This window comes from Euprymna scolopes, chromosome 29 (assembly GCF_053919585.1).
Source record: "Euprymna scolopes isolate OS-2025 chromosome 29, ASM5391958v1, whole genome shotgun sequence".
NCBI classification, from domain to species: domain Eukaryota; kingdom Metazoa; phylum Mollusca; class Cephalopoda; order Sepiida; family Sepiolidae; genus Euprymna; species Euprymna scolopes.
Genome location: NC_136510.1, coordinates 37,513,067 through 37,519,066, shown reverse-complemented (window position 1 = coordinate 37,519,066; position 6,000 = coordinate 37,513,067).

The window sequence follows — 6,000 nt, the reverse complement described above, 5'->3', positions numbered from 1 at the left end:
CCTAACTGGCTAAGTTCTTAGTGGTTTAACTTATTTTAAAGCGTTTATTATGTTCATACAAAGTTAATTACAAATTTTTTTTTGTTCTTATTTTAACGATGTTTTTTGGAGTCATAAAAACAATAAAAAAAACAAAACCCAAAAATTAAAAAACAGGGAGCGATTCGATTCTTCGTTACGCTTTTGGTTTTGTTTTTTTAATTATGATAGTTTTTTGTTGTTATGTTTTTGTTTTCTGTCATACCAAATGCACTCATGCGTTATTTAAAATTATAATTTTATCAATTATCAACAGTTATTGTCGTCCTGTAAAATTTTGCAAAAATTAACGGTCGACCTAGACGAGAGTACCCAAAATGGCCGACCAGGACTGAGATATGACACTTGACCGGATGTAATGGAAGAAATATCTCATGTATTTAATTTAAGCCGTCGTTTCGTATCTTACAACATATACATATATCAGGGTTGCCAGCTTGGCTTTTTTTTCAATTCTGATAATTTTATATAAATATTTATTAAATATAGATTATTAAAGAAAAAGTTACAATAAAGTATTTGTTGTATATGTTGTAAGATACGATGTTCTCCCGTAACACTCGACCGACATGTTTTTTGTTTGTTTTCTGTTTTTTTTTTCTTTACCAAATAAACGATTCCAAATGAATTAAATAAACAACATAGTCGGTGAGGTAGAAAAATCGATTTTACCCTTTTATAAACAACAGTATATAAGTAAATTCTTTTTATATTAATATAAAAAAAATATGCGGTCTCGTTTATGAACATAATAAACGCTTTTATTAAAAACACACAAAAAACATTAAACAAGTAAAAATATTTTTTTAAAAATATTATGGGGGGGCTATAGTTTATTTTAAAAAACAATATCTCCTTCAAGAACGATCATAAAATGTGTTTTCAATCGATATTTATTCAATAAGGGACCAGTTTTCCTACCTAGCGAAAGGGGACGAGTTTTCCGGAGACGAGTTTTCCCGGCACCAAAAAAAAATGGCAACTCTCTCTCTCTCTCTCTCTCTCTCTCTCTCTCTCACACACACACACACACATATATGAATCCATCTAATTTTTGTATGCATGTATGTATCTATCTATTCACCGCGGTCACAAACTTCGTGTTCAATTTAGTACAACGTTATAATTGAAAACTGAACCCTCACGTGAAAAGTTATTAAAAAAAAAAAAAATGTTTTTTTCAATTATTTTATGATCTGAAACTTAAGTCTGTAATCGATGATACTAACAGGAAAAAAGTAAAAAAAAAAAAAAGTGAAAATTGTGGATTTTAAGGGGGGGGCACTCTCGCCAACATCCGCCAAAGAAAAAAAAAAGTAGAAAGCACCAATGGTTTGGTTAACTGTCATAAAACGCTAGATTAGACCAGAAATGCAGGATCACGGTTAAATTTATATGTAAAACTTATCCCCTATTCTAACTAATCAAATAACTGTTTTGTCTTTTGCCAAGTTTTACAGAGTGCACATGCACACGTAATCGCCTAAAACAAAAAAGTAAACTCGTTTTGTGGGGGGAGGGGGATAGATGAGGGTGTTAAAATGTAATAATAATACAAGAAAAAAAAATGTACCAAGGTTAATCAACGTAAAAAGTGAAACAAACTTATAGTGAAAGTACTAAATTTAAGATAGTGAAACTTAAAATTGTGTGAATTACATAAGGAGTTTTTTTTTTTTCTTGGCCTTTTGGTCAAGATCAAAGTGTAGTATTGCTGCAGTGCTGCAGCTGCACTTCCATTTCTTGTTCTCTTTTGGTGGAGGAGAAATCCTTCACGACTGAGACAATTTTTATTTTTGTACCTTTTCTCCACGTTAAAAAACGACACTGGTGTCTAACTTTGTCCCGTGGGGAGGCATAGTAAATAGGTACATAGGGAGGAGGAGGAGCGCCAACGTGTTCTTCGAAGTCGCATTCTTTTTCTTTCTTTACGAATAAATTCGTTTTCACTAAAGAAAAAAAAAATTATCTTTTAATCAATTCCGACTATTCTGTTTTCTTTCACTTTTTACCAACGAAAAAAAGTTTCGTTTTTCGTGATCATTTCTTATATCTTCAAAGCGAATTTAGGAAAACTCGTCCCCGGAAAACCCGACACCGGAAAACTCGTCCCTTTTTGCTAGGTAGGAAAACTGGTCCCTTATTGAATAAATATCGATTGAAAACACATTTTATTACCGTTCTTGAAGAAGATATTGTCTTTAAAAGAGAATACACATCCCATAATATCATTAAAAAATATTTTTTTAAAAACATTAAATTAATTTTTCTAAGTTTTCGTTTTCTACCTTCAACTTATTTTAAAGAGTTTATTTAGTTAAAAAAAAAAAAAAAAAAAAAAAAAGTAATGTCGAGTGTTACTTATGAACAAAAAATGTCCGGCATAAGAGGATGATCACGTCTTAGGATAATTGCTCAAAAACAGAAAATTAAAGAAAATATTAAGGTAGTGTAAGAATTTCGGGTTTGTATTACTGTACACATAGATTCGAAAAAGTTGTCAAAAAACAAATATATAACAAATAAATGTTATCAAAGGTAAGATAAGTTACTTTTCTATCTAACTGAATATATTTTTTGTGTTTTTATTCAGTGTAACATGTTTATTCAGCTCGAAAAACATGCAATGTTTACTGATGTATTGGAAAATTCAAGATGGCGTCTGATTCTCTCTTTAACACGGTAAGTTTGGGAAAAGGTGTTATAAATAAAAAACTATACAAAATACTATTAAAAACCCGCCAAATATATGTCAACCTATGTCACGGTAACATATATTGAGCGAGTTTTTAACAGTATTTTATCTGGGTTTTTATTTATAATACCTTTTCCCAAACTTACCGTGTTAAAGAGAGAATCAGACGCCATCTTGAATTTTCCAATACATCGGTAAACACTGTATGTTTTTCGAGCTAAATAAACATGTTACATTGAATAAAAACACGAAAAATATATCCAGTTTGGTAGAAAAGTAACTTATCTTGCTTTTGATAACATTTATTTATTATATATTTGTTTTTTGACAACTTTTTCGAATCTATGTGTACAGTAATACAAACCCAGAATTTCTCTTACTCGTTTTTGCCTTTGCCAGAATGAAAGAGACACTCAGAAAAGCAACAAAGGCTCACCTTGAATTCCAAGAATATTTTATTTACAATAAAGGTAAAATGAGTCCATAATTGCAAAAAAGTGCACCTCTTTAGCTTCGGCCAAATGGCGGGTAGTTTATGCCTCGAAAGATGTCGGTAGTTTTCTTCGTGTGGAAGATGCTGGTTGAATTCGGCCGCTCGTAGAAATGGTTGAGGGTTCGAAATCCTTCCAGACTGGTCAATAAGAACAACGCACATTGCGATCGATGTTCCATAATAAAGGATGCCCTCCTGCGGGCAATGATGATGAAGTAATTAGTCCATAAACATTTTTGCCTCAGGCTTGTATCCGCATTTAAGTGAGCGGAGATAACAAATAGAATAGAACCCTGCCTTAAAGTACATTGGCACGGAGCGAGACACCACGTGTCTGCTTTGCTCGATACGGAATGGAAATCTGTTTGAAGAAACACAATATTCCCGCCAATTCCTGAATCCTCTGCAGCAACTGAAACAATGCAATTTCATTGGTCAAAATAATCGCGTGATTGGAACAACCTAGCAGTTATCACCCTTGCATTCTGAAATTTCTAACAGTAGATATAGTTTTAAAACGAGCCCCCCTCCCCCAAAAAGAAAATAAATTGAATCCTCTTCCCGCAAAAAAAAAAAAAAAAGAACGAAAAACATAAATGTTTAGTAATAATGCACATCCTATAATATTTAAAAAAAATATTTTTACATGTTTATTGTTTAAAAAAAAATAAATTGATTTTTCCAAGTTTTCGTTTTCTACCTAGCTTTGTAAGGTTTTGGTGTTTTAACTTATTTTAAAGAGTTTATTTACTTAAAAAGAAATAACAAGTAATGTCGCACTCGACATTACTTAGTAAATAATTTTTAACAAAAAATGTTCGGAAATTAAAGAAAATACAGAGGTAGATATAGTTTTACAACGAGCCACCCTACCGCCAAAAGAAAATAAATTTGTATATTTTTAAGGACTGCACAAGTGCCCCCGAAATGACTTTTAAACGATATCCTCCCCTCCCGATGTTAAGAATGGCTTTCGAAATATTATTTCAGCGCGGTACCAAAATTACATAAGTACTGTGTTTTCTTTTTGTTGTTTTGTAATAGCACAAAAATTATTTAAACTAAATTAATTCTTCTAAATAAAATAATTGCTTTTGGTAAATATCCAGATAAGCTACAACAGAACACCGACCACTCTAATTTGTTTTTTTTTTTGTAGGTATTTTACTCAGGTGTTTGGAGGTGTGTGTGTTTTTGGGTAAATCAAAACAAAAATCGTTGCCCGGGTGTTTGATATTTTTAAAAAAAAAAGTTTTGGTAGGTATGTAGGAAGGATTGAACCCGAAGCCTTGACGTGCAGTTGGAAAATAATAAAGTGTGAAAAAAAGTGTGACATTTAACGGAAACATGTTTGAATTTATTTAAGTAAGATTAAGAATTGGCAGGTGCCCGAACTTGATGACTTAATGAGGTCAGGGCAGTATTTTATTTACTGCGGGCCTGTTCGCTTTTTTTATACAAAAAAGTCGAATCCACATGCGACGATCGAAAAATGTTGAATATCTAACTTTTGAAAGTCGGGCAAATTAAATAGACAGGCGACCCCCGTTGTTAACTCGTAGATATTATGATTTCTACGTGATATAAAAAGTTTTAAGAAGTTGTGCACACACATTTTCGCTTTTATATATATAGATGATCATAGAGTCGTTAGCAAGAGACAGAAGCTATTAAGCTAATTACGGAATGCATAAAAATTAGGAAGATCACGATAGACAATACAGAACTCTGAAAAATGTGACAGTGATACACATTCATTCACACAATTTTGAGGCATCACGTTCAGGACTGCAGAACATGAAGTAAAAAGAAAATTGACAGTACATTTAAACAAACACCAGTGTGATTATGCAGGGGGTCCAAGTATGCCATCACAGGTTTGATCTGTTCAACCAGAGCACAGGACAGTGCCCGGGTGTTTGGAGGCGTGTGCTGAGCAAAAAACATGGTAGTAGGCAGGCAGCCAAGCCCAAACCCGTGACGGAAAAGCGGAAAAGAAAATGAAAGAAAATCTAACGTCTTAGCCAACGTTTCCATTCCATGAAGTGACCGAAAGTCAAAAGCGTTGAAATTAACCGAAGTCAATTCAACGGTGATGATGACTAGCAAAACTGTTGGCTTAAAAAAAAAAATCGACCCCTCCTTTGTACAAAACGGCCGCGTTTAAGGTGAAGGAATTAATGTTTTTGGCCAATTTTTCGATATTTGTCGTCTGAGATGTTGAGTTTCAAAATGATTTTGATCTTGTTGGATCCTCACCTCTGTTGAAAGTTTTTGCGAGACATACATACATACATTTAAATAGACAGGTGAAATTTATATTATAGACTGGCAGGGGTACCCGGCGTTGCTTGGGTGTTTGTCAATGTGTGTGTGTGTGTGTGTGTGTGTGTGTGTGGGTGTGTGAAGGAAAAAAAAAGTTTTGGTAAGTAGGTAGGTAGGCTCGAACCCGAAGCCTTGAGGTGAAGGCGGAAAAGAAAGTGATAGCCTGATAACTTACCGCGCTGCTACGAGGGCAGAGGAATTGAGAATTAAATTAAACGATTAAAAAGTTAAGTGAATGAATTCATGCAGGTGCGTAAATTTAATGAGGTCAAATATCACGCCACAGGGAATGAAATCCCGCACTTAACTTATCATCCGCTGGACAAAGCAAGCAACAGCAAAAAAAAAAAAGAAAAATTGTATTTTTTAAAATAGCACAGCATTTCTCTGCATACGCACCATTTTGTGTTGTTCCGAACTAATACCACAAAAGGTGAGATATCCCCCC